The 14,230-nt window shown below is 36.7% G+C and overlaps 1 non-coding gene across 1 annotated transcript; it reads right to left on the bottom strand.

The window, feature by feature from the left end:
• Positions 1-13,017: 13,017 nt before the first annotated feature.
• Positions 13,018-13,158, bottom strand: LOC130224193 (U4 spliceosomal RNA). The gene has a single exon (XR_008837262.1). It is a non-coding gene; the product is annotated as a U4 spliceosomal RNA (small nuclear RNA).
• Positions 13,159-14,230: the final 1,072 nt, after the last annotated feature.

Genomic DNA, 14,230 nt, shown 5'->3' with positions numbered 1-14,230 from the left:
GGGTTTTGTTTTACAATTATCCCCAGGGTGCAGTTCAAATCAATAAAATCAAATCAAATCAAATCAGGCCTTTTTTGTCACATACACTTTCGTATTGTAAAATAGAACCCCCCTCCCCGACCATACACAAACATCACAATTTTCAGGGGAAGACAGGTCACAGGAGGTAGCATTTAAAAAAAACGAAGTAAGATTTATTTCAGGAGAAGAAGGCAAAATAAACTCCCTATCGCCTTGCTCTTGAATTAGGGCAGGGTGAGAACAGGGAGAAAAAAAAGCCCCAGCAGTCAAGCACATGAACATACAAGACATGACATCGCAACAGGGGATGTGGATATAGTCCGATGAGGGCGGGTAGCCATCTAGTCCTACAGCCAGGGGCCGTAGGTCACAGACGCGCCTACCCACTCCACTGGGTAAAAGCACACAAAGGCATTGGATGAGGGGCTAGGTGGTGATTGTCTATCTGTAGCTGTGTAGGTGTGTGTGTGTAAGTCTGTAGAGTCCAACAGGTGTCCTTGACAGGGAGCAGGAATTTCAGAGAAAAGTACTTCAACTTTAAGTCAATATCTGCCAATTTCACAGATATTTAATGTCTGTCACTCGTCTCCAGATCTGGCCAAATGTTGTTGCAAAGCCACTAGTTTCACCCTGAAGTTTTCCAATTTGCAGTGTAGGACCATAGTCTGAGTATTAGCGTGCCTACCCATCAGCGTTTTAATCAAGCCGGCTAGCCTGGTGGGGTTTTGACCAGCACTGACCGCTTTTATCAATCGTCGATACCCCAGGGCCCAGCATAAGCCCATCAGCAGAAACCCTGTTATCAATGTTCCGAATAGCTAAATATCTTCAATATCCTCCAGAGATAATTCTCCCACCCGTACATCACGTATCCAGCTGCAAACGTCCCCGCAGGACAAATGGGGTCTCCTGAGCCCAAACTACTCGTCGATAAGATGGTGTCAATCGCATTCAGAGACCAGTTGATCAAATCCATAATTCCTTATCCGTTTGGATAGCAGGGCACGAAGAGCCTCAGAGATAAAATAAGACCGCCTTCGCTAAGAGCCCAAGAAAGAATGAGGGATAACAGACCTTGTTATCCCTCTGGCTTGAACCCTTATTTTCTACAACATCTTTTCCATACCTTAGCTTCTATTAATGTGCCTGGACACAGAGCTCTGTGAACAACCAGCCTCTTTTGCAATGACATTCTGTGTCTTGCCCTTCTTGTGCAAGTGTCGATGGTTGTCTTGTGGACAACTGTCAAATCAGCCATCTTTCCCATAATTGTGTAGCTAACCGAACGAAGCTGTGGTCACACTGGAAATTTTTCCCCATAGACTTCCATTCTTACCCACCCAAATGCAACAGACAGCAAACACAAGCTGGTGCGTCAAGTTTCAAAGATCGCTGCATTGGAAAGTTCAAGCTTGGTAAACTCTGAACTGCGAAATCGCATCACTTGACTGCGTGAGACCAATCGAGGATCAAAACATGACCTCTCTGTATTTAAAATACGGAGCAATTGCTCACTTTTTAAAGTGTCTAATCATCTTGTTCAATCACCCCCTTTTCGCAGCGCCATACGACAAAATTTTACACACACAAACTATAGTGTGACCGCAGCTCAAGACCTATAGACAGTTTAAAGGCCTTTTTTTTAGGTGTTTTGAGTTAATTAGTTGATTAGAGTGTGACACCAGGAGTTTTCAATACTGAACCTTTTCACAATATTCAAATTTTATAAGACACTCAATTTAGGGTTTTCAGTAGTTGTCATCAAAACCATCAGGATTAAAAGAAATAAACACTTGACATACCAGTCTGTGTGGGAATGAATCTACACATTATACATTATATGAAATAAACCTGTATTTGCTACAATAACGATCATGGTTTTGAGGATGGATAGGTCTGTCTTTTTCAACATACACAAGCACTTGCAGTGATGACAGATCAGTTAATCCAGATATTCTAAACTGATTTAAAAACTAGTTTTAAGAAGTAGCTTGTAATTAGCAAATTAGCTTCTGTTTGTTCTGTTCACAAGATTACATGATCCTTTATCTGCCAAATCATCTCAGATGTTTTAAATGATGTGTAAATAACAGACAGGACAAATACAGAACAAAACATAAAGAATAAAACATTAATAAATGCTTTATTTTTTACTTTCTCAGAGGCTCATATAGAAAAAAGACCAAAAAAAAAGTTACATCAACCATGGTCCATGCTGGCAAGGACAAGACTCCACAAAAAAAGTACAATGTGCAAAGCTTCAGAGATCACCACAACTCCCAAAAAGCCAAGCAGATGCTGTACTCCATCAGCATTACTGGCTTACTTCTGGAGAAATTGATTTTGCATCTTACTTGCTTGCAAAAGAGTACCCAGACAACGATAGACTTCAGTCAACACTCTTATTCAGTGCCTTACACAATGGAAGGATTGTGGGTACTTCAAGCAACCCATTTGTACAAATTGTACATACTGGAGGCAATCACTGGCTGACTGTAAGCAACATATTTTGTGGGAAAAATCAGATTTGTGTTTATGACAGTCTTTCTACTGGTCTGGATAATAAAGACAAACCAAAGTTGTCTTGGTTACTTAGACCAGTGGAAGAGACATTTACAATCATTTATCCTCCTGTTCAACAGCAGTCCAACTTCAGCAATTGTGGATTATTTTCAGTTGCATTTGCATGTGTATTGTGCTGCAACCTGAGGCCTGAAAACTGTAGGTTCTGTGAGAGCCGACTGAGGACAGAACTTGTAACATCATTCAGAGGAGGCAGAGTATGTTTTAAATATGACCCAAGAGAGAGCATTGGACTACTAAGACAAACAACTGTGGATGTCCACTATGTATGCAGGACTGCACACTGTAGTGAACTGATGGTGGAATGCTCTTTGTGTGAGGGATGGTATCATCCCAACTGTGTGGAGATACCACAAAATGCCATTATTGGGGATGATGAGTGGTACTGCCCCAAATGTAGGGTGATAGGATAAACCCCACTTGATATGTTTGGTTCATTTTAAAGGGGATAGTAACTTAATATTTACTCACCTTCAAACGGTTACAAACATGTATGAGTTTCTTTCACAAAAGAAGATATTTTAAAGAAAACTGAAAAAAACCTGTAACCACTGACTTTCATTTTAGAAAAAAAAAATACTATGGAAGTCAATAATTACAGGCTTACAGGTTTCTTCAAAATATATATTTGTGTTTAAGAGAATTCATAAAGAAAAATCATACATGTTTGAAACAAGTACAAGGTGGATAAATTGTGACAAAAAGTAAATTTCTGGATAATTTATCCAATTAAGTTGTACATTGACATGTTTAAAACTCTTCAATACACTTGACTGGACACAAAGTTGTGAAACAACTACTTCAGTTTCCTTAAAATCATTAATAAATAACATATTATTGCTGTCCTAAAAGAAATGACCACTGTTATTTCTACTTATTTTAAAAGTGGTTTTATAGAACATTTCAACTAAAAACGATACTGCTGCAGTATGAAGTTTTAATATGAAGTATGCACATAGTATGGTACAACTCATCTACAAGAACTGACCATAGTTTTTTTTCTACTTATTTGAAATGGGGTCTTTATAGCACTTTATATTATATAAATACCCCATTTTTCCAAAACGCTGCAGTAAGAAGGTTTCATGTGAAGTACACATATAGTATGGGATGTCCTGTATAAGAACTGACCATTGTTTTTTCTACTTATTGGAAATGGGGTCTTTATAACATTTTGAATTATGTTAATAACTATTTTTTTCCAAAACGCTGCAGTAAAAAGGTTTCATGTGAAGTAGACATATAGTATGGGATGTCCTGTGTAAGAACTGACCATTGTTTTTTTCTACTTATTTGAAATAGGGTCTTTATAGCACTTTATATTATATTAATACCCTGTTTCTCCAAAACGCTGCAGTAAGAGGGTTTCATGTGAAGTACACATACACTCAAAAAAATGAAACCTTGAGTTTACTTAATTTTTTCTTGTCAACGGGTTCCACAAAATATATTTATGAAAGTTGAAAATAAACATTTCAAAGCTAATTGAATTAATGGCCTTATTTTAGGTTGAAACAATTCGTTTGAATCAAGCCAACTATTATCAATTGATTTTCCTGAACATGAGACATTTGAGTTGAACTAACTTAAATTAGTTATGTTATATGGACTAACTAAAGTTGCATATTATATTTTTGTCTATTGAAAGTAAACAAATTAGTTTACAACAAATCATTTAATTTAAGCTTAATCAATCAAAACTAAATTATTTCACTTAATTTTATTTTTACTAGTTAGGTTTAATTAACTTTAGTTTGTCAACAGGTTCCACACAAATTATTCAAGTAAACTCAGCTAACATTTGTTAGTTTTTTTATTCACCAACACAAAATTCCATTAACATTACTGACACACGTAACAGTTGAACACGATCTAAGATGCAGTAAAGAAATCACATCAGTTGAGAATATATGATTCAACAATAAAAAGGTTGTCACAGAATTAGAAAATAATGTGAAAGACTTGCATTTTCCAATTACATGGCATTACTTTGTTTAAACCTGAGTGGTCAATTTAAACCATCACAAAATAAAATAAAAGTAGTACAACATATTACAATAGTAACAGTGTGTGAAAAAAAGCACACTGTAAAAGTTGGTTATCTTGATTATCTTATCTTTTTAAAAAAAATCAAATACTCTGGACACTTTAAAAAACATATCAGTCTGAACAGTGGTGTGTCAAGTGTATTTGCAGTAAAACTGTTTTAAATACAAACAAGACCATGTTAAATTCCACAAAATCATAATAGCTCAGTGTTGGTTTACTCACAAATTTAGTTTTTGAACACATGTACCTTGGTTGAACATTTGGTAGAATCCAGCTGGAGGAAGATTTTCAACTAGGTGTTAGAAAAATATGAAGCCTTAACATAGCCTAACACGCCAACAGGATTTTATTTTGTTTTACCTGTGTAAGGCCCATCTATTTTTCCTATGACGGAACTAACAGCATGGGTGAAGGTTAAATGCATGTAAGCCTTTTAGCACATGTGAAAAGAAATATTTTTATTCATTAAGATTTATTTTAATTTGTTTCCAATTCCGAATTTTAATCTGACTCCAATTCATAATAATTTTAGATTTATCTAATTCAAGCTGATTACCTTATAGGTTGTGATTCGGTCTAATTTAGATTGATTAACCTAATAAATCCTTATTCTCAAGTAATGGTTCATCATTTACCCAAAGTCGCTTAGAGTCAGTATGCTGGCCAGTTACATCTGCTCACGGACACAACCTCGCCAGTTCCGATTCTTAGCCGATAAGCTAATTTCCTTTAAATAATAATAGGCCGCCCCATGCTTGCACATATTTAAAGAAAAGTTTAATTTAGCTTAGTCAAAGAATATAACTGAAAGCTACTTCCTTTAAGCAATAATTGGCCGCCCCATGCTTGCTCATATTTAAAGGAAGTTGTATTTAGCCCCCTAATTTATATTATACTAAGTCAGTGATTGTCAGAAATCATCAGGTCTCTAATGCTGTGCCCATGCTCCATCCATTGATCCTGAATGTATGACAAATCCTGGTCGTAAGCTGCGGAAACATCAGCCTAAACAATCTACTAGATTTAAATGATTTCAGGAGATATTAGAGTTAAACAAGAATTTTACATTTATTTGTCAGGCAAAGATTTTCTATTCCAATTCACATAATTAAACAAAATAAGCCAATCAAGATTGTACAACATCAATTATTCGAAGATACATTTAAGTTAGAGATTAATACCTGACCGTGTAGAAATACATTGCAGCATATAAGTCCTGATGCAGAGCTCAGAGACTCACAAACTGCAATGGGGTATCCTGCCTACAGAATCCCACAGACACTTCTGCACCCTTTGCCTAAATACTCAAATCGTCATAAATTCAAGACAATAAAAGCGTCACCAAGCCTCTTGCCTGGTCATGAGTTGATACAAAGACCATTTTCCCTGGAGTGGAGCATCTGGCAAAGATCTTATCAAAGAAATTAAGACCACTTTACCAATCACACAGAGACATTTAAAATGACACTAAGCATGACAAGTTAAAATTCACAAATACTGCAAATATACATCTTATATCATTTCACCATAGAAGCTTGAAATCTGGTCATTCCTGAGTAACCTTTTTAATGACCCAGGCCGTATAACTGGGGAGGGTAAGAGGGCCTGAGGATAGGTGATGGGTCAACTGTCCAGATGGCTTTCTCGAGATCCTCTCTGAAGATTATAAAGTTTATTGTTTTACAGCCTGTTAGTTCTCGTGGTCTGATCTTTAGAGAATTTCACAGCAGTTTTCAGACAGTAAACTCCAGGACAAAGAGGGGGGGCTCAGGATGCATGATCGAGACAACCCGAACAACTGGTTTCCTAGCTGATCTTCTTCTCAGATTAGAAAGTTTATTATTTTAGTGCTTGACCATTCTCGTGGTCTTGTCTCGTGTGGAGCTACATAACCGTTTTCAGGGTTTAATATTATAGAGAGATATAGCCATCCTTACAGATTTCCTCCCCTGGTCCCTTGGAGCAATTCTGAGCAGTCTCTCAAGGGGCCACAAGATCATAGTTTTTGGATGGCTTTGGCGAGCGTTGGTGTTGATTGTAGAAACAATGTCATCACCTGAAATCACAACATTAAAAGCAGCTTCAACATTAATATGGAGTTATATCGCTGAACCCCACAGTCTTTTTAGTTGTAGGCATGCTGTGTTGAGCTTGGGCTCAAGTGGCTGCTCAGGCATTTTTGCCATCCGCTTCGTTGTATTTGTGTCCATCTGTGGTGGTATTCAGTCTATAGAATGACAAAGTTCAGTGCATTGATCAAACAAGTTGCAAATCTCATTGCACTTTGAGAAACATTCATGTGCATTAGATCCTCCCCAGGTCATTATCAGTTCCACTGGAAAGACCTTTGTCAGCGTCAGACATAAGGTGAGGTTCACAGGGCAGTTCATATATTTATAGGTTAAGGACCAACGTCACTGATGATGCTCCACTTTATGTGAGACAGCTGAATGACCATGCAATAGTTGAATATCAATGAGCTTTGCATCACTGTAGAATGGGTAAACACAAAACACAATAACCATCTTCAAAGTGTGAGAGGTAAATAAGGTCTTAATAAGTCCTAAATTTAGTGCTAGTAAATTCCCAGATGCTTCACTTCCATGATGAATGACAGTATGGTATTTAAAAATATTTGATAAGAGTAATTTAAAGGAAAGGTGCAAAAGCCAATATAACCAGTATTTTTACTAGTGGTATGCATAATAAAAAATATAACATCAATAAGAAAAATACACAATTTCACAATTACAATCATAAAATTGTCTATATAAATGGTTCAATTGAAAAAAAAACATTAATGCAGACCTAAGGTTTGACTAAATCAACAAGAGAATGAAAATTCAAACAAAGTAAGATTTAAAATCTTCAGGTTATTTTTTCTCATTCTTTGTGTATCTGATGTACAGGCTAAAGTCACATTCAACAATGCAGGTTTAATTTAGAATTTTGTTAAATTGCTAGTGCCTGCATTTTTAGATTTAGTTGTTCTTATCAATTTTGAGTTTTCAAAAGTCACTGTTGCAAAATAGTGGGCCCTACTATTTTGCAACAGGGCTAATGAATAAACATGAATGAATTGAACATCTAAATAGACTAGTAGTCTCATTTAGATTTTGCTAATTCACAAGTGAAATAGTTTGTTATGTGACTGTAGCCATGCATAAGTCTTCTGTACATTACTATAGCAATACACAGCAATTTGAAAAACCACAAAGTTGCAAAATTGTTTACCACAATTGATATTTTAGTAATTTTCCACATTGTCCTATATGTATGAGCTGAATAATGTATGATAGATTTGAATGATGTAAATAATTTTAACCTGGATAGTCGACATATACCAGTTAAAAATACTGAGGTTGCAATAATGAATGTATGTTGTGTGTGTTTGTGTGCATGAGATGGGTAAGGTTTAGTTATAATTTGTGTTGCAAAATTTAGATCCAGCGCTACACTGGGAGGCCATGTAGACAGGCAGTGTTAGTGTATTTATCGGGTATGATTGGCCTCTTTAAATACCTTTATAACCCATCTTATGTCAAGCTGTGTGTCCTGTCTGAATACAGGCAGGTTTGGGCAGACGCCAACCTGAATGGTAAAATATGCAGAGAGAAAAAACACAGTTTTATCTGAGCCTTTACACAAATTATATTAAAATAGATAGTACTACTTTAATTTCCCATTTATGGTCTTAGCTAGACATGTTTTATAATTGGCATCAAATTACATGCCATTAGAATTTAATTTGTGTTGGTTTACAAAGACATCTTATTATCATGATCATGTTTTTGCAAAGCAAAAGGTCAGATCAACTGAGCATTGATGGTCAAATTTGAGCATATCCTTTTAAATTTCTTTAGCTTTTGAACTTTCAGTCTGCCATAATGTGAGTTTTATGTGTGTGAAGATTTGAAATGTTCTCTGTGTGGCAGTGTTTCAGCTGAGGCTATGTGTTTGTGTAAACATGCTCGCAACAAAGGGTGGAAGTTTTACGACAGTGTGTAAAATTTAGTCCTGTTGTAACAGGGAGCCAGGATGGAATTTGAGCATGAGATGTGAATGTGATCTGGCTCAAAATACTTCCAAATCAATGTCTTTTAAGGAGCATGATAAAGTGCAATGTTTAAGGCTGAATCCTGTAAGAAAGCATTTCCATAGTTACTGCAGTTATTACACTGGAGCCACAAGGCAATTCTATACTCCTGTTTGTAGTTTAAACTGCAGCTATATTGAGGATAGCAGAGTTTACCACTTTTAGGAGATGAGACTCATCCAACATATAAACACAAGTACCTTAAAATTTATAAATTTCAGCATACAGTTAATTCCTTATTTATACATGACATGCGGTCTAGAATGCATCTGTGGCTTCTAAAACCTCAGACCTGAGTGTTTTTACACCTACAGTACATTAAGAAAATCATGTTTTAAGGAATTACTCAGTCTATGTGTACATGTAGTATCACACAATACCATTGTGTTCTGTGGAAATGAAAATGTGTATAACACAAATATAACAAATTTGGAAATGCAAACAGGATCAGCAATTGTTAACTTTTATTGCCATTGCTACAGCGTTGTTTTTCACTGAGAGTATTTTCATTCCAATCAAATCGATTAGTTTAGTTGATAATTTTCGGGCATGTCAATTTCTCTCATCACAGATTTTTGCATTATTAGAAGATAAAGAAATTCCTTCTTATTAATTTGATTATTTTTCCTTTGCGTTTCCTCTCTTAGCTACTTACTGTTTTCCATCTTTAACTATCTGCTGACTTCTTTTTAATGTTTTAACATTAAGAAAGATCCTCATTTTCTTGCTACATGCATTTACTCTCATTTTCACACCTGCTTTGTCCATTTTACACACTTCAATTTTCTTTTCCTTCCTAAATCATGCTCAATCTTAATGAGATTGGACGCCATTATTGGCTGTGATAATATACAATATCATAATGTTCTTACGATATAAATCATATTACCTTAAGATAGTATACATTTTAAAATCATTTTATTACTGGTCTCTGGAGTGGCTGTTTAGTAATGTGTCTAGGATGACTGATTATCATCTTATTGATCTTTTGGAATGTCACCTTTTGATTTGGCTCTGGGCTACAGTTGTTCTTACATGTTCACTATCAGTGCAGGATCAAGTCACACTGGAAGCCAGTCGTAAACTTTATTGCCTGGACATTTAGTGAATTGCAAGCACATCTCCAAGTCAATCATTGCTCGGTTTAAAGAATTTTGTGGGTTAGTCACAATTTTCTTATTTTGAGCTTAGTTGTTATTAGGTGAGCTTTCTTTTGTAAATCTTTCTTCATATGTGAATGTTTGAAAATTTGGCACGCAAGGGCAAATGCAGAATACACATCTTGTAGATGTATGATCTTATCATGTCCAGTGTGGGGTGTAATTAGTTACAAAGTAAACAGTCACTGCAATTTAAAATTACCTTTTCGCAAGGAACCAAGTAAGGGATTATTTCTCGTTCTTAGGTAGCTTAATTACAGTGACTTATAATGTACTTGCCTTAAATGCTATATAAAACTTTAATGGTTCTATATAACTCAATTCCGATAAGTAGGGTGATACCTATCTCAAACAATGAAACGTGAATTTATGAAATATAGTGTCATTTATTTGAAACATATTGTCTTTTTCTCAAAACAATACAAAAAATTCCTGATTGTTTATTTTCTATTGCCCATGCAATTTATGTGGAATTTTAGTCTTTAGTCAAGTAATTAAATTACTTATCAAGTAACCGAGTTACTTTTCAGGCAAAGCCATTGGAAACATAAATTAACTACAACTTTAGTGATGTAATTAATAATTTGTTTCTTTTGTCTTTAAAGTAACACTCCCAGCACTGACCATGTCCTTATCTGCCTTACAGCTTTGGCTATTTAGACAGAGTCTTAAACAGCATTTTAAAAAACTATTTTCAGTGTTTTTATATATCTCTTGGAAGACTTTCATTATATTTAATACAAAGATTACAATAAGAATTTCCAATTAATCTAATTACAAATTTCAAAATTCTTAAAATATAAATGCTGCTTGTTTGCAGTGTTGCAAAGTTATTGTAACTTGCGCAATAAGCAACCCTTAGTGGAAACAGTTATATTCAGAATTTGGATGTTCATTTGCTGCTCTCTGTTAAGTACCAGAATAAAATTTGGATGATGTTATTCCATCTTAAAATTTAATCTCTTGAAGAGATTTTGAGAATTTTGGGTTTAGAGCTTTCATTCTTCTCCCACTCTGCTGCTATTATGTCCCTGACGAACAATGTGGTTTTGTCTAATTCTTAAGCCCAACCAGATTTTTACGGTCTCTGGTCTATCCTTTTTGAGTATTCCGACTCATTCTACAAAATGTGTCTATATAAGATGCATTTATCTTTCCCTCAACACTTTAAAAGCAAAATAATTGACTTACCTCAACAGTTGGAAGAAGAAGAGAAACTCGAACCTCTTTTTTCTGAGCATTTCTTTTGAATCTTGCGCTGAAAGACATCACTCGCCTGAAACTTTATGGGAGATCACTAGGGTCTGTCACCAATTGTAAGGGCCCATCTATTTTCCTATGACGGAACTAACAGCATGGGTGAAGGTTAAATGCATGTAAGCCTTTTAGCACATGTGAAAAGAAATATTTTTATTCATTAAGATTTATTTTAATTTGTTTCCAACTCCGAATTTTAATCTGACTCCAATTTATAATAATTTTAGATTTATCTAATTCATGCTGATCACCTTATAGGTTGTGATTCGGTCTAATTTAGATTGATTAACCTAATAAATCCTTATTCTCAAGTAATGGTTCATCATTTACCCGAAGTCGCTTAGAGTCAGTATGCTGGCCAGTTACATCTGCTCACGGACACAACCTCGCCAGTTCCGATTCTTAGCCGATAAGCTAATTTCCTTTAAATAATAATAGGCCGCCCCATGCTTGCACATATTTAAAGAAAAGTTTAATTTAGCTTAGTCAAAGAATATAACTGAAAGCTACTTCCTTTAAGCAATAATTGGCCGCCCCATGCTTGCCCATATTTAAAGGAAGTTGTATTTAGCCCCCTAATTTATATTATACTAAGTCAGTGATTGTCAGAAATCATCAGGTCTCTAATGCTGTGCCCATGCTCCATCCATTGATCCTGAATGTATGACAAATCCTGGTCGTAAGCTGCGGAAACATCAGCCTAAACAATCTACTAGATTTAAATGATTTCAGGAGATATTAGAGTTAAACAAGAATTTTACATTTATTTGTCAGGCAAAGATTTTCTATTCCAATTCACGTAATTAAACAGAATAAGCCAATCAAGATTGTACAACATCAATTATTCGAAGATACATTTAAGTTAGAGATTAATACCTGACCGTGTAGAAATACATTGCAGCATATAAGTCCTGATGCAGAGCTCAGAGACTCACAAACTGCAATGGGGTATCCTGCCTACAGAATCCCACAGACACTTCTGCACCCTTTGCCTAAATACTCAAATCGTCATAAATTCAAGACAATAAAAGCTTCACCAAGACACTTGCCTGGTCATGAGTTGATGTAAAGACCATTTGCCCTGGAGTGGAGCATCTGGCAAAGATCTTATCAAAGTCAAAACCCAAATTAACTGATATACGGGAGATTGTAAAATATTACAGTGAAATTAAGACCACTTTACCAATCACACAGAGAGATTTAAAATGACACCAAACATGAATATAAAGCCACAAGATACACCATATTAAAAACTTAAACATTCTGTGTGGAATGTGAGTGAGCTGCTCTGGTGGAGAAGGTAAAGTCCAGGGCAAAGAGGGGGGCTCAGGATGCATGATCGAGACAACCCGAACAACTGGTTTCCTAGCTGATCTTCTTCTCAGATTAGAAAGTTTATTGTTTTAGTGCTTGACCATTCTCGTGGTCTTGTCTCGTGTGGAGCTCCATAACCGTTTTCAGGGTTTAATATTGAGGAGAGATATAGCCATCCTTACAACAGAAATAAAGTCACAAGAGCCCGGTGCTTCCGTGGAAGGTGTTTTACTCGCACCCTCCTAGCGTTTTGAAGGATGTTATGGTAAAAGTTAATCCAGCCTCCGGCAGGGATGGACGGCAAATCCACTGTGCTCCACCTGTGTGGGTTCAAATCCCATTCTCGTCGTTCAATTGCTTTTGCATTTTAGAGAGCCTGGTGCTTCCATGGAAGGTTTCTTACACGCACTCTGCTTGCATTCTAAAGAATGTTATGGTACAGGTTAATCCAGCCTGCTGCATGTTTAGGAGCTCAACGAAAGTTGCAACATGTTAATGAAACAGAAGCACAGCTATCCTTTTCAACAGAACATTAAGTCTACTAAAAGGCTGACAAAAATTGCCAGAGCTGACTGTATTTCAAGTCATCTCAGCGAGGTATTGGGTAAAGTTTTCAACCAGCAATGATCACGCCTCGGATAGACCTCATAGGCTACGATATTGCCTCTGCGAAAGAATAGCTGGAACAGCTTTGAACTCTTCTGTGTACCAATCTGGACATACAACGACAAGGTGGCATCAAACTTTAAACTGCCAGCAATCAGCCCTCTGGCACCAATGAGTGCATGCTGTGTCAGCAGAACAGGGTATTGATTTGTCTAAAAATAATTACTTATACATTGTTTCATTTTTACTTAAAGAAAAGTATACACTACTTATGTGAATCTGGGAGAAGAGAATTGTGGGTAATCTGGTAAAGGGGCGGAGTCACAACGCTGAACGGCAGAGAAAAGGGATGAGATTGGGATGTGTTTATTGGGCTGTACAGGGATTGGGGTAAGGTAATTAAGAATGCAAGGGCACTGAAACCATATTTTGACAGAAATCCAAGGTCAGCTATGCTGCCGTTTTTAGACTCAGGCATTCTGTCTAGTTTCTCTCCAACAAAACCAGAAGAAACATGTTGCAGTTAATGTTGAACAATAAAGCCTGGTTTATACTTCTGTGTCAAGTGATCAGCGTGATCCACGGCGCAAGCCTTGCGCGTAGCCGTGCACTTATACTTCTGCGCACTGTTTCTGTTGCTCTGCAATACACTTCCGAAACGCTAGCTGGCAGTAGGTGTTTATGTTTCTCTGTGTTGAGTTTCTTCGCTGGTGTTTTGTTTTTTTCTGAACGCTTCCTTAATGTGCATGTGGCTCAAATTCACTTATTTTGAGGCAGGAACCAGTGGACGTGCAACAACTTTAATTAAAAGGTAAACACAAAACAACAGTCTCCATGCGGAGCTCCTTCATGGGACTCCACACTTTTTTTTTTTTTCATGGGACTCCACACTTCACGCTCGTGCAGCTCTCACCTCCGCCCACACTCGTCAGCGCTACCAAGTCGACCAATGTCAGAGCTACGCGTACGCGTTACATTTTTTGAGAGGTGCGCGTCAATGTCGCCGACGGCCACAGCGAGGTGCTATGCAACTACGTGTAGGCTGCGCCGTAGCATACGCGTGAGCTTGACGCCGAGGTATAAATCAGCCTTAACTCTGGGGCACTGATCAGAGCTACTGATAAAGCTCCTTATGACAACCTTT

This window comes from Danio aesculapii, chromosome 4, assembly GCF_903798145.1.
Source record: "Danio aesculapii chromosome 4, fDanAes4.1, whole genome shotgun sequence".
Taxonomy (NCBI): domain Eukaryota; kingdom Metazoa; phylum Chordata; class Actinopteri; order Cypriniformes; family Danionidae; genus Danio; species Danio aesculapii.
This window is presented reverse-complemented; position numbering and strand designations above follow the sequence as displayed.